This window comes from Carassius auratus, chromosome 18 (genome assembly GCF_003368295.1).
Source record: "Carassius auratus strain Wakin chromosome 18, ASM336829v1, whole genome shotgun sequence".
Taxonomy (NCBI): Eukaryota; Metazoa; Chordata; class Actinopteri; order Cypriniformes; family Cyprinidae; genus Carassius; species Carassius auratus.
Genome location: NC_039260.1, coordinates 17,210,076 through 17,233,979, shown reverse-complemented (window position 1 = coordinate 17,233,979; position 23,904 = coordinate 17,210,076). Strand labels below are relative to the sequence as shown.

The 23,904-nt window shown below is 38.5% G+C and overlaps 2 long non-coding RNA genes across 2 annotated transcripts; one reads left to right on the top strand and one right to left on the bottom strand.

Annotated features, from left to right (window-relative positions):
* Nucleotides 1-11,125: 11,125 nt before the first annotated feature.
* Nucleotides 11,126-12,970, bottom strand: LOC113118561 (uncharacterized). The gene is made up of 2 exons (XR_003294339.1): nucleotides 12,869-12,970; nucleotides 11,126-11,686 (listed from the first exon to the last, which is right to left on the bottom strand). It is a non-coding gene; the product is annotated as an uncharacterized LOC113118561 (long non-coding RNA).
* LOC113118564 (uncharacterized) lies at nucleotides 12,359-14,636 on the top strand. Its single transcript, XR_003294341.1, has 2 exons — nucleotides 12,359-12,619; nucleotides 14,200-14,636. It is a non-coding gene; the product is annotated as an uncharacterized LOC113118564 (long non-coding RNA).
* Nucleotides 14,637-23,904: the final 9,268 nt, after the last annotated feature.

Sequence of the window (23,904 nt, the reverse complement as noted above, 5' to 3'; positions counted from 1 at the left end):
CAAGACAACCCTGCACAGATTACCAAAAGAAAAACAGCATTAAGGGACCAGTGGATGGAGTTTATTTTTACAGAGCATCAGAGCATCAGAGCATCGGAGTTGTGCAAGTGTTTTTGTTTGTTCCCTGCATTTCGGATTGCACATCGTTTATTTCTTAAGGATAATGCAGTCCCAACGGAAAAGGTTCACGATTGTGTGTTGGAACCACATGCGGTGAGTAAAACTGCTTCAAATATCTCTGTGTTGTTAACTTAGCTATCAGCGCGTAAGCACATCAAGTAAACAACATGCGATGTTGTCATCAAACTGCACTTTCCACATGTACAGCTTAAGAAAAAAAAAAAAAAAAGACGACATAAAGTGGAACATAAAGTCATTTTCAAAAACCGCTAAGCAAATATATACAGTTTCAGTACATACCACATAGCATACCGCCTTTGCTGATGCTGCTCTTGTTAAATTTCAGCCTCTGGATCTGTGTCACAGCTTCACATGCTCTCAACTCAAAAGCCTACTCGCGCTCGTGATTCTTTAGCTCCGCCCACACGTCACGCCTCTAGGCGCTCGTGTTTTTCCGGGAAAAATCGGTACAGACTATCTTTCTCTTATAAATATAATAAAAATAAAGACTTTTTGGAGTTATGAATGATGCAGTACTACTCTATAGGTACTCAAGATTAACAGGATATTGAGTGAAAACGAGCATTTCACCCCCCCTTTAAGTCCCTATTCAGACTCAAAGAAGTGTTCTCCATTGTACAGCCTCTTCCTGTGCAGAATCTTCCTCTCTTTATAAATTCCATCTTTTCCCATCACTTGATGAAAGTACTCAGTCCTGTTTGTTGTTGTATTGACAGCAGATCAGTGAACCGGGCTTCTTATTTCATGTGAAAAAGGCTTTCTCACTCTCATGTAGGTTCTGTTTGACAATTTTTTGTCAACGAGGATTTGAGAAAAACCTTTATTTCATAATGGTATACTATTCCCCCATTTTAAATTATTATTATCCAATGAAAGGATACATTTTAAATAAAATATCAAAAGGATTAACAATGCAGATGAATTTCCACAGCCTTCTTTGATCATATTTACCAAGGGGGCCGATATTTTTGGCCATGACTGTAAATGAGAAAAAAACACATACAGGGACATTTTGTACCAATATCTTGAATTTTAGAGCATATGTCAAGTTCAGTGATACAAGAAACATGGAGAGATCCAAGTGCAGGTAAGATATTTATTAAGGGGCAATCCAAAAGGGTAAACAGGCCAGGCAGGGTCAAAACCAGAGAATCCAAATAAAGAAGAACAGATAAAAACACAAGGCACGATCAAGACTACGGAATGACAAGACATTAGACAAGGACTCCGTGACACATACTCCGACAGACCGGGTATAAATACACAGAAGGTAATGAGGGAAATGGAGACAGGTGGGGAATAATCAATTAACCCAAACAAGGAGGAAGGTGACCAAATAAGGGAACAGACAGATAATAAAGTGACAGACACCGTGGGAAAGGAAGACATCTAGTGGAAACCCAGGAACACAACCCAGTCACTGTGACAGTACCCCCCCCCCTCTACGGAGCGGCTCCAAGACGCTCCACAACAGACACAAAAAAGAGACCGGGAGGGACGGAGGGCCAGAAAAGAAAAACATGGGGAACAGACACCAGAAGTGTGAACACAAAACAAGGAGACCAGGAGAGAGGAGGACCGGAGGAGGTTCAGGGGGAGGGACGGAGGGCCAGACTAACAGAGAGGAACAGGAACAGGAGTGAACACAAAAACAAAAAGCAAAAAACAACATGAAGCATCCCAGGGCGGAGCAGAAGACCACCACGTCCTTGTGGTCAAAGCCAGAGCCCTCCAGCGTGGAGCGGAAGACCACCACAACCGTGTGGTCAGGGTGGAATCCCCCCAGGGCAGAGCAGAAGACCACCACATCCTTGTGGTCGAGGCCGGAGTCCCCCAGGGCGGAGCAGAAGACCACCACGACCGTGTGGTCAGGGAGAGAGCCCCCCCAAGGCGGAGCAGATCTCCGTGTGGCCGGACCAACGGGACGACGAAACTCTGGTAATCCCCTGGTGTCTTTACTGGACTCCAGAAGATCGGTGCTGGCCTGAAGATCATTGGTGACTGGCATTTGTTCATGAAGATCATCGGTGACTTGCACTTGTACATGAAGATCATTGGTGACTTGTATTTGCTCATGAACATCAATGGTGACTTGCCTTTGTTCATGAAGATCACCCGTGACTTGACTCAGTCCAAGAAGATCACCCGTGACTTGACTCAGTCCTAGAAGATCACCCGTGACTTGACACAGTCCTTGAAGATCACCAGTGACTTGACTTGCCACTGAAAGGTCAACGGTGACCAGCCTTGTCTCTGGAAAGTCCATGGTACCTAGCCCTGGCTCTGGAAGGTCAGCGGTGACTAGCCCTGACTCTGGAAGGTCATCGGTGACTAGTCCTGACTCTGGAAGGTCATCGGTGACTAGCCCTGACTCTGGAAGGTCATCGGTGACTAGCCCTGACTCTGGAAGGTCATCGGTGACTAGCCCTGACTCTGGAGGATCCACGAACACCTGACTCGACTCTGGAGGAACCTGACTCGACTCTGGAGGGTTCACTGGAACCTGACTCAACTCTGGAGGGTTCACTGGAACCCGACTCGACTCTGGAGGGTTCACTGGAACCTGACTCGACTCCAGAGGGTCAGCTGTGACTGTCATCCTGTGCAGCGGTGTTGGGCAAGCAGCCATCTTGGGCCATGACTCTGGACTGGTGGCCAACTTGGGCATTGGCGCTGGGTGAGTGGCCATCTTGCGCTGTGGTACTGGACCGGCAGCCATCTTGTGCTGTGGCGCTGGGCTGGCGGCCATCTTGCTTCGTGGTACTGGGTTAGGGCCATGTTGCCTCGTGGCGCTGAGCTGGCGGCCATCTTGTACTGTGGTGTGAGGCTGGCTTCCATCTTGCCTAGTGGTCCGGGTTTGGTGGCCATGCCCCGCAGCGGCGCTGGGTTGGCGGCCATCTTGTGCTGTGGCGCGGGGCTGGCTTCCATCTTGCCTCGTGGTGCTGGGCTGGCGGCCATCTTGTGCAGTGGCACTGGACCGGCGGTCATCATGGGTCGTGGCGCTGGCTTTCTCCATCCGCCATGGAGAGACAGCGGCTCTGGTCCCTCCCACATGAATCCCGAGTCAAAGGGGGGCCATGGTGGAGAGCGATGCTGAGCCTCCTCTCGCCCACTCCCTCCTCGGCGACCTCCCCTGGTCCCGCGAAACACGACCAGGCGGGTTCCCTCAAACCGATTGCTTCTCTCCCGCTCGGTGGCTGGGGAAGAAACATCACTCGACATACCGCTGGATCTTGTGTTGACGGAGTCCTTCTGTCACGTTCGGTGATACAAGAAACACGGAGAGATCCAAGTGCAGGTAAGATATTTATTAAGGGGCAATCCAAAAGGGTAAACAGTCCAGGCAGGGTCAAAACCAGAGAATCCAAATAAACAAGAACAGACAAAACACAAGGCAGGATCAAGACTACGGAATGAAGACATTAGACAAGGACTCTGTGACACATACTCTGACAGACCGGGTATAAATACACAGAAGGTAATGAGGGAAATGGAGACAGGTGGGGAATAATCAATTAACCCAAACAAGGAGGAAGGTGACCAAAATAAGGGAACAGACAGTTAATAAAGTGACAGACACCGTGGGGAGGACATCTAGTGGAAACCCAGGGACACAACCCAGACACTGTGACAGCATAACTGTTTTTATGGAGTTGTTGGTCTGAATCATATTTGTCAACAACAGTCAACTGTATGGACTGTAAGAAGGTGTTCAGGTTTGGGGGGTGGGGCCAGTACATTAACTCCATTAAAATATTTTAATTGCTTTTTTTTTCATAACTAATTAAGTTAATGCGTTTAACTGACAGCACTAAAAAACATAGATGTAAACTAGTTGTGTAATCAAAGTTTACTCCTGTAAACACAACTTAAAAGTATACTTTTATATACTAGAAAAGTGTAGTAAGTGTAGTGGCCAATTTAGTCCAAAGGAATATTGAAATAATACACTTACATGTATACTACAAGTATACTGATATTTGTATACTTACTGCATAAAATATAATTAATAAAATAAATTTGAAGTATACTTCTTTTTGGTAAGGATCCTATTAGCCTGAGGGTGATAAACATTTGTCTTTATGTGTTTTATTCCCTGTGTTTTCACAAAATGCACACAATTTCACAATGAACTGCTGTACATTGTAGTGATGGTGCAGGGGTTTTCTTCATGTGCAAAGATCGTGGTTAGAAATTTCAAAACATTCTCTTTTGTTACCGATGATGCAAAACCACATTCTGGCCATTTGCTGAAATAGTCAATCAATGTAATAGCAAACTTTGAGTCAGTAGCTCCCTTCTTGAATGGGTCATACTATATCAATAGCAACATGTTGAAATGGGTCTTTCGGGAACTCCACTGGCTGCACTGGAGCTGTGAACATTTTGGCCCATATATCACTGGCCTGGCAGGTCACACACGCAGATAGGATTGTGTGAACAAGATCATCCATTCGTGGCCACCAGTACAGCTCTCTCAGACACTGTTTGGTTCTCACCAGCCCCTGATGCCCCTTGTGTGTCAAGTGGATGAGACATTCCTGCAAAGCAATAGGAACAATCAAACAATTCCCTCTGAAAATCAATGGAGATTCAACAGCGGAAACGGAAATATAGACGTAAGTCAATGGAGACTTTTGCAGTTTAGGCCAACCTGACCGAATTGTCTGGCATAACTGAGACAGCTCTGACAGTCCTCGCACTCAGCTTTAAAGTCTACTAGTGGTAACGCAGACTGAAATCTGAATTTCTGCAATTTCAGAAATCAAATCATGTTCAGTGGATAAAGTAGTGTCTGTATGACTCAACGGCATACATGAGAGACAAACCGCCACACAGTTTCTTTTCTAATTGGATGGTACTGAACATCATACTCGAAGCACAGGAGCCTAGCAGACCAATAAGTTAGCTTCATGCCTGCTCCATCCTTTCTGGAAAGAAGGGTAATAAGGGCCCAATGATCAGTTCTTAAAGTGAAACGATGCCCCCACACATATGTTCTCCACTTTTCTACTACCAAACCCATGCAAGAGACTCCCTCTCCACAGCAGAGTATTTCCTCTCAGACGTTGATGGCGTCCTGGATGCAAAAGCTATCATTCCAATCGGGATGTTGATGTGTCAAAACACTGCCAAGGGTGTAATCAGAGGCATCTGTACTAATGAATGTGGGCAGGGAAGCATTCTCTTAAGTGTATCAAAGCTTTCAACAGTCTAGTATTTACTCCACTGTAGTGGTATTTGTGAATTAGCACTGACCATCTGCCTCAGTGGCTCAACCAAAGTAGCATAGTTTGGAAGAAATTTGTTGAACCATAAAGTGAGGCCTAGGAACAAACATAAAGCTACCATGTCTGTAGGTCAAGGTACCTCTGCAATGGCAATCAGGTAATCTGGGCTGGGACGTAGTCCTTCTTAAGAAATTACATGGTCCAGGAACAGAATGATTGCTTGGTTGAAGGAGCTTTTTTCAAAGTTAATCTGACAGGCCAACATCCTCTAGCCTTTGTCGAACAGCTTGGAGGTGCTTATCATGGGCATCCTGAGAATTACCGTACACTATGATGTCATCTAAGTAATTATTTACACCATTTAGCTTCCTTAAGACTGTTTTAATTCAAGTTCAAGTCTGCTTTTTTGTCAATTGTCCACATGTACAGTACATACATACAGAGAATCGAAATTGCATTACTCTCAGACCACATAGATAGCATTAACATTAACGCCTAAAAATCTAGATCAAATATAAAATGTAGATACATTTTTTGCATTATTTTTCATTTTTTAGCAGGCTGATGGTGCTAAAGCCAGTCCAAATGGAAGCCAAGTGAAACAGTAAAGGCCTTCTTGTTTTATGAAGACAGATGGTAAACAGAACTGAGATCAATCTGACTTTGATGTGAAGCACCTGCAAGTTCTGTAAACAAATCCTCCATGTGAGGTAATAGATAGCAATCCATAGTCACACTTTTATTGGGTTCACATAGGTCTACACATAGTCTAATGTGTCTCATGGTGTTTTACCACCACCAACGGACTAAACCATTCTGTAAGATCAATTGATTCAATTATGCCCACTGTAAGGCGACGATTAATCTTAGTGGACAACTTCTTGTGCATGCTGAGAAGCAAGTGTCTAAATTTTTGACAAACTGGTGTCAATGCTGAATTAAACAGCAGTTTATGGATCAATCCCTTCACACATCTGAGGTGAGTAGCAGATAAAGGTTCAACAGGACTTGCATGATCGTATAAATTGGTGCAGGTGTGATTTCACCTTCATGGTCTATGTGCTTTACTTTTCTGTTTACAATGTTCAGGTTCAGAAATCTAATTAAAGCGGTCATATGATGCTGCTAAAAATAACATAATTTTGTGTATTTGGTGTAATGCAATGTGTTTGTGCAGTTTAAGGAAAAAAATATATATAATTCCATATAATGCACATTATTGTTTGTCCTCTATGCCCCGCATCCTGAAACGCGTAATTTGATTTTTTAGGCTCATCGACCTGAAAAACGAGGTGTGCTCTGGTTGGCCAGCTATCCACTGCTCCATTCAACCTTCACTGACTCTCTTGACACAGAACCTGAGGACAGCAGCATGAGACTCAGTCCAGCAGATCTGCTCGTGCATCATCGGTTCTCTTTTAGCAGTTCAGTCAATGTACTGTTAGGAGTAACTGAATAACTCGGGATATTGGTTTATTTCGCATCAGAGGGAGTGTAAGGCATGTTTATAAACCAAATAACTTAAGTAATTTGTGGATTAGTGTGTACTGGAGACGTGAACCATTTAAAACGTTTCAGTTCGAATTGGTGAACTGGTTCGACCGGTTCACTAAGAAGATCCGGTTAAATAAAACGATTTGTTTGCAATACGGACATCAATAGATGAGACAAAACCAATAAAACCCATAATTGTCTTTTTTACGCGTTGCATTGAGTATCGCCTTGCGTAAACATAAAACCATGTCTGCATTTGTGATCTGAGAAACAACAAACAAGCCAGTACACTGCTCAAAACTAGCATTTGCAAATTATTTAAATATAAATAATGTACTTACAAGCTGTGAGTCAGAAGCGCCAGACTGTCCTTGCAACATTTGAACTACTCAACTTTATAGAAACAGCCATTGTGCCACAGATGCATTGCATGTTACTGGTTCAGGAAACAGTCCTCATCCTCCAAAAATTGTGCAGCACATACCTGAATATTTGGCTGGACTCTTCTGGAACTCTTTTGGATGGACAAACAAGTAGTTTCGCTTTAACAATGATACACACAGTGACTCCACAACATGGCGGCGGCGGCAACAGAGAGAATAAAAGTTATGGCTTCTTTCTTTGCATGAACATTTGGGCGGCATTATGCAAATCTTCCCACATAATGAGTATGGGTGTGAACGGTTCTTCACTTTTATAAAGAATATCTCTTTGGATTTGAGACTTTACTCTTTGGAAACTTTACAGATCTTCTTTATGCTCCAAGATCTCGTAACATTCAAAAGAGAAAGGAAAAATTTTAATCACATCATATGACCCCTTTAAATCTCACCCTAGCAAGGTAGATCCTGCAGTTACTACATAAACAGTAGCAGGGACTGCATTGTCATTTGCTGTTACCACTGGTATGTTTATTACCTCCTGGTGCTGCAGTATACACTTCACAGGCGATCTTATCATTGGCTGCAGCAGACTGCCCAACTGAAATAACCACCTCTCTTACTTCACTCGCTGCAGCTTTACACTCTCTGCGAAGTGACCCTTTTTTCCCCAGAGAGTCTGCAAGTCACTTTAGCAGAAAGACAGTTTTTATAATTTGCCAGATGTTTGCCGAACCACATCTAAAGCCGATGTTGCTGGCTAGTTGCTGTTTATTGCCAATCTTCCAATCATTCTGAGCAGCCTGTGACTGCTTAGTTGAGCATACACTCTTTCCCTGTCTGCCATACTTAGGGTGTACTCACACTAGGCACGGTTGCCATGAACCGGGCCCGAATACAATTGTCCCCCCTCCCCACCTGGCCTGCACTCACATATAGGGTTTCAGCATTCGTGCCGGAGTACGCTAACGTCATTATGGTGTGACGGTTTCGGGATAAACAGGAAGAGCGGCGCTCTCTGAACACAATGGAGTCCATCGCTCTGTTTTCTTTGTGGATAATTTTGTGTCGTTTGGTCCACGGTGGTCCACAGCCCTCTCACAGCCTGTTGTTAAACAGATGTGTCGCCTTAGTGGCGCGAAAATTTTCACGTAATCGTGCTGCTCGTATGAGGATGTTTGCAAGGTACCAGCTGAAGTGCAGCAAGGACTTTGCAGTTTTGAGTTTTTATGCGTTTTGCACCTCTGCCGTAGACCAAAGCGACCCTTTCCCTGCCATGTTAGTTTTGGAGCGTCACAAAACCGTGACGCAACGCGTCCTTTTCAGTGCTCTGGCACTGTTAGCGCTCACACTGCATGCGAACCGCGCCCGAGTCCAACTGAACCATGCTCTGGTCCACCTCTTCCAAGCGGCCAGGGCCGGCTAATCGCTTTGGTGGTCAAACGCACTCGGGCACGGTTCAAACTGGCTAGTGTGAGTACACACTTAGTATCCATACTAATGACTTGTACAGACTTCATGGCAGTAGCAGTGGAATGACAGAGTAATGATGAAATTTTAACTGCAGCTTCCACCTGACATGTGATTGTAATTTCTTTCTCTAGAGTGAGCTCCTCCTCTAAAAGTAATGTGTCCCTCACTGCAGTCAATGATGCATTTCCGATCAACTGATTATGAATAATTTCACTCTCCATTTGCCCAAAAGCACATGAGGCTGCTAATGCACAAGCAATGTATTGCATAATGTACTGCTATTTGCACATGCGTTGCCTGAATATGTGTCGCATGCTACTACGTTAACTTTAGGTACAACTTTAGGTTTCTGAAGTGCAGTCATTTGTTCATCAAAAGTAGTGTCTTGGGCTGGTAGAGTCTAAAACAGGTGCAGTTCTCATTTAGCATGTCAACGAATTTGCTGGAAAGATGCCAAACTACATCAAAAGGCTGTATCGCTGAAACGCTTTGAATTATTTACATTAAACTATATATGTGCCTTTGTCACCACAAACTGATCATCCCACATCAATTTGGTAACAGTGGTCAAGAGTTATAAACCATTAACTGTTAATTATTACATTTCCAAGAATGCTAATAACGTTTGATTGCATTAGCCTATCATAGTGAAACTGTTATCAAAATATTTATTGGGTCATGCCGACAACTTAGATACCAGTTTTCCCCTAGACATTCCGAACTTCCTGTCCGCCATTTTGATGTATGTTAAAAACCAAAATCGAGTCAGATGATTTTCCGACTGGTGACAAAATGACAAAATTTCATGTCGATGAACGAAACCGTTTTCATACAGCACTGCTACAAAATTTAGACACACTGCCAAACTACATCTGATGCTGTATCTATACAAATATTTGACATATTGACACCAATTTTGTATGTGCCATTATCACCTCACACTGTCCATGCCACATTAATTTGTTAACAGCGATAAGCGAAAAGTGATAAGTCAAGAAATCATATGGCTGATGGCAAAGTGGCTATTTTTTCAGCCATTTCGACTAAATAATCTTAAAATGGTTTTCATTGCTCATTCCTGCAACTGGTCTGAGGCTTGCTTTTGTAGTGCTTGGCCCCATAATTGCTGCTTGCAGCTATATTTTATTCCTAAAATCAGTGGGAAATGACAGCTGATTAACCAGGGTGTAGAAGCACCTAACCCTGATTGTAAGCCTAAAACAGATATTTCCTGAAAAGTTGTATCGCAATTCTGATTGGTTGATTGGAATGTTGTTCCAGGATCAACAAGGATGTTGATCCAGGACCAAGTTGTACTTGGTGAAATCACGCTCACCAACAGGGAACGTGTGGAGAGCATCAACAAAGTGTCATTTGGATTAACTTCTCACAAGAGTCAGCGCAATTCACTTTTCTGTTGATGATTAAGATGTCTTTATTAAAAATGTAATATATTTGTGTAATATAAATATATATATATATATATATATATATATATATATATATATATATATATATATATATATATATATATATAGGCTATATATATACATACATTAGTGGTGGGCCGTTTTCACTCTTATTGGGCGATAAAAAAATATCGCCGTTAATCTATTCTCAAAGTTGGGTTGGGAGCTGGGTCTATACCAGTAATTCTTAAAGTGTGGTGAGAGGGGGTTCAGCGAAAAATCGGCAGCTGTCAGCAGGAAGTGGCTGCCAATAAAACCGGATGGCAGCTGTCGCTAATACCCGGAAATTGGAGGAGGCTGCCGGTGTCATGAGAAATCGAGTCCGCCCGAGAAATCGAGTCCGCTTAGGACCCCGAGTGATCCCATTGGCTCAACGAACAATTAATGGGTATTATTTTTTAGCGCCTGATTACAATTCCTGCTAAATAGCGTTTTTATTTTTGTCGTTTGAACTTTGCTATAATAACCATTTATGTACTTTAAATTACATGTTTCATATGCTAGTATATAGCCGACGCGCTTTAGGTTGTGAAATCAAACATTTCTCGTTTTTTTTTTTTTTGTTACTCGCGTATCAGCATAGCATACAGCTACTCGATGTGTGTGTGTAAATTTATATTGTTAATCTAAATGATATAATATCGCAATTGCTTGTGCAGAACCGTGTTATTGTTGTATTATATACAGATATATTATTATTTTATGTAAAATGAATGTTATATTAATTTTACATGAAGTATGTCAGTATGCCTATTATATTTATACCATTAAGTATAGTAAGTGAATAATGGTTGTTTGTGCACTGAAAGTAACTAAAAATACAGCTAGATAGTTTATATAGATAGCAATAATTGCTATATAATTATAATTTGCAATTATAATATAATGATTCTACTGTTTTTGTTTTTACATATAAATGTTCAAGCAATATGCACACTATCTATGTAAGACATTTATACATTTTTCAAAATGCATAACATTTTCAAAGAATCTTTACAGAAAGACATACTATTGTGTCTATGTTGTCAAAAACACCCTCACTGTTTTAATAGTTGGTGTTAAATGCATTAGTCGTCATACATACAGCAAGCAAGCCAAAGGCAACGGGTTAATTAAGAAAAAACTGTAAGATGTCGATACTGGAGTAAAAAAAACCTTTGGAGAAACCAGACTAACCAAAAACACTGGGGACCAGTTCTCCTCTGTATATTCAGTCTGAACATTTGGTACAATATCATTGGTAGTTAACAGTGTTACTGCATTGATTCAGCTGTAAGGTTAGAGGTTAAATGTGCCATGTACAGGCAGCAACATTGTTTTCTCTGTGGCCCAGGTGAGGCATGCAGTGGGAGTGAAGAGTGCTAAGGTGCAGTCATCCATTCATAAATTCTTGCTGTTTTGCTGAAACTGGAAACAGTTCATCCTATGTGAAGTCCATTGTGGAAGATTGGGGAATCCTCAGTCTCAACGTAACTCGAGAGCGTCTGGGACAGAGCTTCTGTGGTAAAGAAAAATATAAAAATTGTTTAGGAACTGTAATATAATAACAATTTTTTTCCTCTCTGCCTTTGTAATATACAGTATGCTGGAAGACTTTCTTGACATCATACAAACGGGTTCAGAATACAACAGAAGCAGGAAACATCAAAAATCACTGTTAACCGTAGAGCATCGGTTTACAATTCTTGCAAAAATCAAGTTATGATTTATGTGTATGTTGTTATAAAAACAATCAAACAGACATAAATGTAATCTGTTAAACTCAGTCTATTTTGCATTCAAACATTGCTTTAAATAAAGAGACAGGTGATTTATTTGAGCAGAGCTTGTTTTCTGCCTCCACTATTTGGAAAGTCTAATATATATATATATATATATATATATATATATATATATATATATATATATATATATATATATATATATATATATATATATATATATCCTATTTTCTATGAAACAAACTGCTGCAATGAAAATCTCCTTTTGATTTATTCTGCCTTAATTTACTATTAATTTCATTCATAATTATTCACTTACTGAACGCTATTATGAAAGTATATGTGTTTGTTTATGTTAAATAAAAGATAAACATGAGAAAAGAGTCGTATCTTCACTTAAAATCATAGAAATGCATCTTGAACAATCGGGTCCCACCTAGCGAGGACCCCTAAGATGGCGGCCGTCGCGATGCCTGTGCGCAGGATGCAACGGAGGCACTTGTCCCGAACGAAGGACACGAGACAGTTACTAATGTACACTAAAAATCTTTGTCAGATTTGAGATCGTATTAACTACCAGCAAAATACGTTCATATGTGGAAAAAATAGCAGATGGAGTCGATAAAACGCCTGAACAATGAATACAGACCTCATCGTCAAAGATCGCGAGAAAAAGGCTTGAACAATCGGGTCCCACCTAGCGAGGACCCGTAAGATGATTAATTATTATTATCACTACTAACGTTACTACTATTATTTGTGTGTGTATTGTCAGTGTCATATTACTGTACAAAGACAGTGGATAATATTGGTAGTTAATAAGAAAATCTGCTCAAATCATTAATCGCCCCTCCCCTCCACACCCAAATGCATGCGTGTGCAGGACGGGTTTAAGCACACCTCTAGTTCTGTCATACTCGTGCACAAATCACACGAAGATTTTTAGTGTGAATTACTACCTGTCTTGTGTCCTTCGTGACAAGTGCATCCGTTGCGACTTGCGCACAGGCATCGCGATGGCCGCCATCTTAGGGGTCCTCGCTAGGTGGGACCAAGGGGCAAGGAACTCGACCGGAAGTTGAAGTCGGGTGGGGGCTGCCATCTTTTAGCAGAACTTCACTTGCGTTAGCATTCCCATTGACTCCCATTCATTTTGGCGTCACTTTGACAGCGAATAACTTTACATCTGAGGCGTTTAAAGACTCTGTTTGTCCATTATTTATTTCTAAAGATACACGACAATGTATAAAGGGCTCCATTACCTTCTATGTTACATTATGGCCCCGTATAAACAGTTTTTGTAAAAAATAGGCTAACGATTGCGTCATAACCACTCGACTCTCTGTCGCATTACCGTACAGACAGGAGGAGAAGCTCGCAGGCAATTAACTTAATATGGCGTACTGGCGTTACATTTTAAAATACTATACAAAATAATTAATCAGAATACTTACTCCTGCTCACTCACGCCAAAGAACTCCCCGCTCAAGCTCGCCGTCTCTGCAAGATTAACGATGGCAGTTTGCACGCACAGCCACTTAGAAGATTTACATCTGGCAGACAGGTTGCTGACGTCGTCAAGCTTCGTTTGAGTCTGCGCGTCAGAAACGGAAGTGCTAAAAAACGCTAAAACTGGGCTTCATTTGTCTCAGTTGAGTTCCAATGGGGTCGCTGTGTCCATTTCTTTTACCGTCTATGGGTGGGACCCGATTGTTCAAGATGCATTTTAAGCGAAGATACGACTCTTTTCTCATGTTTATCTTTTATTTAACATAAACAAACGTATATACTTTTATAATAGCGTTCAGTAAGTGAATAATTATGAATGAAATTAATAGTAAATTAAGGCACAATAAATCATAAGGAGATTGCAGCAGTTGTTTTGTTTAATATAAAATAGTATATATATATTTATTAGTATTTTCATATTAGACTTTCCAAATAGTGGAGGCAGAAAACAAGCTCTGCTCAAATAAATCACCTGTCTCTTTATTTAAAGCAATGTTTGAATGCAAAATAGACTGAGTTTAACAGATTACATTTATGTCTGTTTGATTGTTTTTATAACAACATACACATAAATCATAACTTGATTTTTGCAAGAATTGTAAACCGATGCTCTACGGTTAACAGTGATTTTTGATGTTTCCTGCTTCTGTTGTATTCTGAACCCGTTCTGTATGATGTCAAGAAAGTCTTCCAGCATACTGTATATTACAAAGGCAGAGAGGAAAAAAATTGTTATTATATTACAGTTCCTAAACAATTTTTATATTTTTCTTTACCACAGAAGCTCTGTCCCAGACGCTCTCGAGTTACGTTGAGACTGAGGATTCCCCAATCTTCCACAATGGACTTCACATAGGATGAACTGTTTCCAGTTTCAGCAAAACAGCAAGAATTTATGAATGGATGACTGCACCTTAGCACTCTTCACTCCCACTGCATGCCTCACCTGGGCCACAGAGAAAACAATGTTGCTGCCTGTACATGGCACATTTAACCTCTAACCTTACAGCTGAATGTTCAGACTGAATATACAGAGGAGAACTGGTCCCCAGTGTTTTTGGTTAGTCTGGTTTCTCCAAAGGTTTTTTTTACTCCAGTATCGACATCTTACAGTTTTTTCTTAATTAACCCCTGTTGCCTTTGGCTTGCTTGCTGTATGTATGACGACTAATGCATTTAACACCAACTATTAAAACAGTGAGGGTGTTTTTGACCACATAGACACAACAGTATGTCTTTCTGTAAAAATTATTTGAAAATGTTATGCATTTTGAAAAATGTATAAATGTCTTACATTGATAGTGTGCATATTGCTTGAACATTTATATGTAAAAAAAATTGTGTGGAATTATATTATAATTGCAAGTTATAATTAACAATTATAAACTAGCTGCATTTTTAGTTACTTTCAGTGCACAAACAGCCATTATTGCCTTACTATTACTGATTTGTAATAGTACAAGTAACTGTTGTACTATTTTATGTACTGTGTTATATGAGTTAAAGTCAATTACAATTGTAATTTCGTCATCATAATGTGATAATTGCTGTATGATTTTCTTTGAAAACAATAGCTTCTTAAATAATATACAATCAGCAATTGCAATACATGAACTGCTTGTAAGCAAAACCATATATAACAACATAAGTATACTTATTACAATATTGAAAATAATGTAAAAAATTACATGAATTAGGTAGTAAGTCAAAATAAATAAAAATCAAAGTGTGTGTGTCTATATATATATATATATATATATATATATATATATATATATATATATATATATATAGGTTCGTTTTATTAATACTTATCTTTCAACTATCCCACAATCTTCTGAATTTGTGGGCTAAACGTGTTTTAGTCATCACAACTGAATTATAATTATTATTATTTTAGAACTGGAAAATATATTCAAAAGCTGTGCTGAGGCGTTCTAGTAACCGAATATTAAAACTAATTACAATGCATTATTTATGAGATGCTGCTAGTTTTATGACATTTAAAAAAAAACATTTTGATCAATTACATTCTGTATGTTGCTTTTATTAAATTATTTTAGCTTGAAACAACAAGCTACCGCAGCTCCGATTAGCCATGCAACAAGTTATCGCGATAACAACTTTTGATCAGGCATTTAAAACAGCTACCGCCTTGGTCCCATAGACAGTAGGCTTGGTCCTAAGCGGACTCGATTTCGCGGGGGGACTGGATTTCTCACCACACCGGCGGCAACAAGACAAATAAATAATTATATACACTTATGATTATTTTTAATACTTTTTTAAATAAGTATAAAGGTCAGTATTGTATATTATTTGATTTAAAATATTGATCAAATATAAACAAAGAAATAAGATCATTTTGCTAAACGTTAATTTCCAGCTGAATGTTTATGCATGCATGTATCATTGTTTGTGTGAAATAAAACAATTTATATTTATATACGAGAGTGGCACTTACTGGGTGTATGTTGTATATTTATTATAGGCTATATACACAAATGACTGAAAAGAGAGAAGTCTCAGAGACCTTTATTTAAAATCATAATTTGTGGTTATATTTGTAGTATTTCAAGAAACAACTATATATATATATATATAGTATAAAGTAGCTGTTAAATTTGTAACTGGGTTAGTAAGTTGTCAAAGTCAGTGCTTTACAATGTAAACCGTATAAAATATATCCAGTAAGCAAGCAGACTAAAATATCAATCAGAATCACTAACAACAATCCGGAGGTATTTTCAAGACTCTTAGATCAGAACTGATGAGGTATACGGAGTTACTTCTCCAGCATCTTGCACCAATCACTGTAAAACCCAGGGTGGATGTGCATCTCCCCTCATTTTCCTCTTGCAACATGGTCAAGTCAAGCATAGTTTATTTATATAGTGCTTTTAATAATACAGATCAAAGCAAAGCAACTTTACAGTATTAAATAGGAAAATAGTGTGTCAGTCAATAATGCAGAAGGACATTAGTAAACTCAGTTTATAGTCAGTTTAAAAGGCAGTTTATCATTCAATTCAGTGATGTCATCCTTCAGCTCGGTTCAGTTTAAATAGTATCTGTGGAATCATTTGCAATCATGTCAATGATATCACTGTAAATGAAGTGACCACAACGAAGCAAGCCAGAGGCGACAAGGAACCAAAACTCCACTGGTGACAAAATGGAGAAAAAACAAGGTCTTTACAGGGGATCTGTATCTGGGGCTCTAGTTGTCCTGGTCTCCGCTGTCTTTCAGGGCTGTAGAGGTCCTTTCTAGGTGCGATCCACCATCTGGTCTGGATACGTACTGGATCCGGGTGACTGCAGTGACCTCCGAATAAAAAAGAAACAGATTAATATAATTGAAGATGTTAATATCTATACGATGTTTGATAGGGAGCCAGTACAGGGTTTATAGAACTGGGCTAATCCGGTCATACTTCCTGATTCTAGGAAGAACTCTAGCTGCTGCATTTTATTATTCATGAGAAAATGGTGACTTTAATACCTAAATTGCTTTATTAACAGTAGACATGCATGCACAGCCATATTAATGATTATTCCCATTGCATCTTGTCATCATGTACAGAGCAGTGATTACATTATCATGCATAATTTGCACACCTGGTAAGCAGTTGTTGTAAACCTCGTCGCAGTGTCTGCAGGGTGTACATTTTGTTGAATTCCTGACATGGCTTAGACTTGTTCTCTATTTTGTTCCACCTGTATATTGAGATGAGGAGCATGAAAACAGCATTATTACAAAGATAAACATTCAGACTTTGCAACTGAGAAATGTAATGTTATGGCACCTTTTTAAACCTCTAATCAAATATGTAAAAGAAGATACTCAGTCAAGCCAGTTGGATTGTGCCCTCTTTCGAAAGGAGTCTGTATACAGTACAGCAGACTTCTGAATTTGGAACAAACCAAAGACGGACTTAGTAATGTAGCATCACCCCTCCTCCAGGATCACGTAAAGAAGAATTTCCAACAGGACAGCATCTGGCAACTATTTGGCATTACAAAAACAAAAAAAGGTGTCAGTGCCATGGTTTTGTCTCAAGATGCACATCAGTAATGTTTTTTTTTTTTTTTTTCCTAAATGCATGTTTACAAAAGCTACTTCAATGTTCTAAATTTAACTACAGCCTAATCCCGGCTTAATCCAAGCCCTGTCTGTGAAACTAGACCTAAAAGTTATAAGGAATTATGAACCGGTCCATTATATTTTGTATAGATAATAAAAAAATAAAATAAAAAATAAAAAAAAATGGTTTTGCATTCACATGCTTACAACTTCAACTGGTACACAGAACAGTTCTGCACATGCATAGTATTAGAGAAAACACACCTCAATAGTGCCAAAAAAAAAAAAAAAAAACTTCTTTTAAAAACTCTTAAGTTAATGTATCACAATCTCCAGAAAGACTTAACATGCAAAAAAATATATGGTTAGTGTTGCACATTTATCTTCTATCATTCCAGTCAAACAACATTCTTTTATATTATTAAATAGACTGTTAAAACGCTAACAAACGTTAATATTTAATGGTACGTCAAACGTAATTTGAAGTTAATGGTAGGCCCCTAACAAGGTACACAAACAACGTTGCTACCACTAATTAGATTTAATTGAACAATTAAACCAAAGTAGGCACCAAGTCTACCAAGTCGTTCACCAAGATAACAATTAAAATCAAACTTACAACGCAAAAAACATTAATTACTCCGATGACCAATTTCTGGACTTACCGTTTGATCAATCGCAACTATTACTGAAGCGTTTGGGTGCAGTTATATCTGATTGGTTGCGCCCTCGTTGGTCGATACTGATTGGCTCCCACCGAATGGCAGGTCCCGCCTACCATCCGGCTGCCAGTTACTGCCTTCCGGCTGTCAATGGCAGCCACTTCCTGCTGCCAGCTGCCGATTTTTTATCTGAGTGTGGTCCGCCATCGCCCCCTTGGGTTCCGCAAAAAGAAGACCTAAAACTCTCCTCTTTGGAGCCAGACATTCAGAAACTGATGTGTGATAAGCAGCAACACCCATCTCATTATATTAATATTCACGTTAAGTTTTATATGGAAATCTCAAAATCTAAAATCCACATATCTATTAGTTTTGTAATGTACTAGTTTTTGTTTCATTTGTAAAATCCCAGTAATTTCAGTGATATCGGACATTAAGGGGAACATTCTTTTCAGCATTTTATTGTTACCATAGTTACAACCATAGACTTACTATACCCACCACCTCAGTTTTAAACTAATGGCTCTTTGGAATGGCATTAAGTGGGACCTAGGCTGTTACAGTATGTTTAATTGTATGCTTTTCCCACATGTGCAGTTTGTTGTTCGTATTAAGCTGCAACTCATTTTCGCATTTACTTTTTCAAATTAAATAAAATTAAATTAAATTATATAATAATTTCTGATCATATCATTGCATTTGTGTTTGAATAATTAGTTTTTGACTTGAAACAGTCACATATTAAACTTAAATTTAGCTTATCCTTCCTATTTTGTTGGTTTTTGGGGGCGTGTTAGAGTGGGATTCTGTTAGGTGGTCCTCAGAAAAAAAAATGGAAGATAAAGTGGTCCTTGGGCTGAAAAAGTTTGAGAAACACCGGTCTATACTAAGCAAGCTATGATGACTTTCACCTTGATATTTTATATAACTGACTGGCTGAGGCCAGCCTAACGGACAGCGACACTGAACCGAGCTCTCTTCTGCGAAGTTCTCCTCAAAGTCCCTCCTGCACCGGAACAAACAAATACAAATAGCAGTTTGAAACAAACAAAAAGATGTGAGAGAGCCCGATTCAGTACTCGCGGTGTTCTGGTGTTCAGGGCTCACGCAGAGAAAGGCATCTCGAGCCGCTAAAAATAAGCGTTTTCAAGTGTTTTGTTCAAAACACTTGAACATCGAATTTGCTTATTTTTGCTCTAGTGCCGACAAATACATATGAAATATGTCAAAATATCCACCTTGGAAATTATGCTCGAAAAAACTGTCCGTTATTTCTTAAGTGAAAGTAAACAGTTGAGGAAAAAAATGGGATGTGTATTATATTGCAATATTGGATGGTTCATCTTCTCTTAAAGTGACCGCGCCTAATTTAGCAACTGGCTGCTGTAATGTTAATCCAAGAAAATGAAAATGAAAATCACTCACTGCTCTTGACTACTTTGTAGTTTTAACAGTCAAAACAAAAATAATTATATATATATATATATATATATATATATATATATATATATATATATATATATATATATATATAGCAAAACTGTAATAATGTGAGAAATGTTGAAGGTGTCTGAATAAATGTAGGTTTCATTGTATATTTCATTTTTACATTGAAGACTATCCAGTGCTTTTTACATTTAATTGTTTAGTTTCTGTACCTTGACACCTACAAACTTGAAAAAACCTTAAACATTGCGTAAATAGCACAAATAAATAAAAATAAACAAACATACAAATTAGACAATTTCAAACAGGGCCCACTGGTACAGCCTTCACCGGGTCCCCGCTTGTGCAATGTGGAATTACAGCTTTTTCAAGCAGTTTGTGATGCATTTTGGAAACAGGAGATGTACATTTCTAATGCACCATCTAGCTTGATAAACCCCTTCTCAAAGACTTACGGTTTGTCAATTTTATTTGGGTAACACACATATTCTGAATGCCGTCGGCAGAATTCGAATGAGCCATTTTAATCTAGATTAATCTAGATTAATTTCAAGATCACAGTGAGATTAATCTAGATTAAAAAAAATTAATCTATGCCCACCTATAATATATATATATATATATATATATATATATATATATATATATATATATATATATATATATACTTTAAATACGAAGCTTAAAATTTATTGCCACTTCATGTAATAATTATATTAATATATTATTCAAATTATAAACAATTTCAATGAATATAATATGAATATAATAAATAAGTAGTTGCAAAAGTCTTCCAATTTTGTTTCTAAAATTCCTTGACTGTAAACTGCTTTAATTTGGAGTGAGAGATAAGGGCGAGTGGCTTCACTGCATCAGATATATGTCACTTTGCTCACAGCTGATTGGTCCAGTTTGGGTTTATGATCTCTAACCCAGAATAAAACCAGTCCGGAGCAGGGTGGTTAATGTAGCGTAAGTTACCATAGCGACGAACCCTGCTAAAAACCAACGCACCTTCTTGAGCCTGAGAACTCAGAGTTTGCTCAAACTAAACGTGAACTTACCTGGGTAAAAACTGAAACCAGTGTTGTGCTACAGGCCACAGGTGTGCTAATAAATAAAACAATGAACCTCCATAAAAACAAAATCCACAGAGAAACAGACACAAACACAGACTATCCATAACACTCACGAACAATAACAGATGATAACTTTTACATGCCATCAAGTGATGTGATCTTCCACAGATTTTCAACTGCTGTGCTTGTCAATTTAGAACCAGGAGCACAGATAGAACAGTTAGAATAATGTCAGCTGGGATGACACAGATCTTTCTGAATCACAAAGGGAAAGGAGATCTCTCTCCTCTCTCTCCAATGGTGCTCTAGTAAATCCTGCAAAAGAAAATCACTCCTGGAATCAGAAAAGCTCAGGTTCCTGCATTCCTCATGCCAGCATTCCTCAGAGTTTTAGTGATTATTTTTCAAGCTTTAATCTCACTTGGGATTACACTCATATTTAATTACAATATCCCAGTTGTAAGCAATTTGTAAAAATATAGAAAAATATAGAAATATGGTAATGTGTATTGCCATACACTTTGGATTTGGATGTTCCCTCATATTTTGATTTGCAGTGGGGTATTTTAAAGGCCAAATTAAATGCATATACCTTCTGAAAACAGGTTTGATTGACATTTTTATATATATATATATATATATATATATATATATATATATATATATATAATATATATATATATAATATATATATATATATATATATATATATATATATATATATATATATATATATATATATATATATATATATAAGCATAACCTGAAACAACTTATGCACAAACACACTGGACCCCATAAAACCAAAATAAAAGTTTTATGTAAGAACTGTAAAAGGACTGGCTGGTCAGATAGACTCCTTCTCTATTAGATTGTGGTAAATGGGCAGGTATGTTATAGCTCACATCATTGTGCCAGACAGTGAATCCATTAGCAGATCAGAACAGGCTCCAGGGCTTTTCAATGTATCCATACCAACAGTCACTCCTTACTTTCCTTTGATTGATTTAAATTGCACTGCTCCATTCAACCTTCAGTGTCTCTCTTGACACAGAACCTGAGGACATGTATAAAATTTCTCAGAATGATCAAAATATAGCTGTTGTATTTCCACATACGTGATCTTTCTGTTCCCTTCAGACAGGATGACATGAGCATTTGTTTTGTTTGTAATTAGTGTAAGATCACAGTTATCTGAACTCAAGAAGATAGCGGAATACAAGAAGGAACATTCAACAACTACTGTATACTGTAAATGTGTGTGTATGTGTGTGTTTGAGAGAGAGAGAAAGAGAGAGAGTAATGGTATATATGGTTTATGAGGACACAAATGTGTATAATGACATGGGTACTACAACCTAAACATTGTTTATGAGGACACTTCCTGTAAATGTACATTTAAGGAATAGCTGGAGGACCAATTTGCAACTTATTAGGTCAATTGGCAACATGACTGGGTATAAAAAGAGCCTCTCAGAGTAGCAGTGTCTCTAGGAAGTCAAGATGGGCAGAGGATCACCAACTCCCCCAATGCTGCGGCGAAAAATGGTGGAACAATATCAGAAAGGAGTTTCTCAGAGAAAAATTGCAAAGAGTTTGAAGTTATCATCATCTACAGTGCATAATATCATCCAAAGATTCAGAGAATCTGGAACAATCTCTGTGCGTAAGGGTCAAGGCCGGTAAACCATACTGGATGCCCGTGATCTTCGGGCCCTTAGACTGCACTGCATCACATATAGTAATGCTACTGTAATGGAAATCACAACATGGACTCACGAATACTTCCAGAAAACATTGTCGGTGAACACAATCCACCATGCCATTCGCCGTTGCCAGCTAAAACTCTATAGGTCAAAAAAGAAGCCATATCTAAACATGATCCAGAAGCACAGGCATTTTCTCTGGGCAAAGGCTCATTTAAAATGGACTGTGGCAAAGTGAAAAACTGTTCTGTGGTAAGACAAATCAAAATTTGAAGTTCTTTTTGGAAAACTGGGACGCCATGTCATCCGGTACTAAAGAGTACAAGGACAAGTTGTTATCAGCGCTCAGTTCAGAAGCCTGCATCTCTGATGGTATGTGGTTGCATGAGTGCAGTAGCATGGGCAGGTTACACATCCGGAAAGGCACCATCAATGCCAAAGGTATATCCAAGTTCTAGATAGAACAACATTTCCAACATGACAATGCCAGACCACATACTGCATCAATTACAACATCATGGCTAGGTAGAAGAAGGATCCGGGTGCTGAAAATGCAAGCCTGCAGTCCAGATCTTTCACCCATAGAGACCATTTGGTGCATCATAAAGAGGAAGATGCGACAAAGAAGACCTTAAGACAGTTGAGCAACTAGAAGCCTGTATTAGACACGAATGGGACAACATTCCTATTCTTAAATTTGAGCAACTTGTCTCCTAAGTGCCCGGACGTTTGCAGACTGTAATAAAAAGAAGAGTGGATGCCATGAAATTTAAAATCAACTTATTTTCCCCTTAAAATTATACATTTTCTCAGTTTAAACATTTGATATGTCATCTATGTTATATTCTGAGTAAAATGTTGAAATTTGAAATTTCCACATCATTGCATTTTGTTTTTATTTATTATAAGGTTTCAAAAAACATCTCTTTCTTACCTTTTTATACGAACCTTCTTTTGCCCCCCCCCCCCCTAAAAGAAAAAAAAGAAAAAAAAAATGTGAAACAGGAAGGTTCTTTTTTCTTTTTCTTTTTTATTAAAGATTCATATATCAAACATACAACAAGGCACATTGTATTCTTATTCAGTCAATCTTACAAAATTAATTGAACATGGAGTACAACGTTGATGCATTTTCCAAAAAAATTAATAAATAAATAAAAATAAATAAAATAAAATTAAATAAAAGGGATAAGAGACCAAGAGACTCAGCAGTAGACACTAAGGAATGAGTTTGCATAAGTATTCATAAAAAAATGGGGCTTTTTTTGTTTTGCAACATTTCAGGGATTGTTTATACAAAATTATATCATTTAGAAAGGCATTAAAGACAGGGGATGTTTTAAGAAATCGACATTTGTGTATGAAATATTTTGCCATTAAAATCAGATTATTCACTCCAAACTCAGTTGTTCTGTTCTCTATTTGAAGACCAAATTTAACGTATTCATATGTTAACATTGGGATATTTTGTGTATCGTACATGATCCAGTACTGGAAAGCATCCCAGAG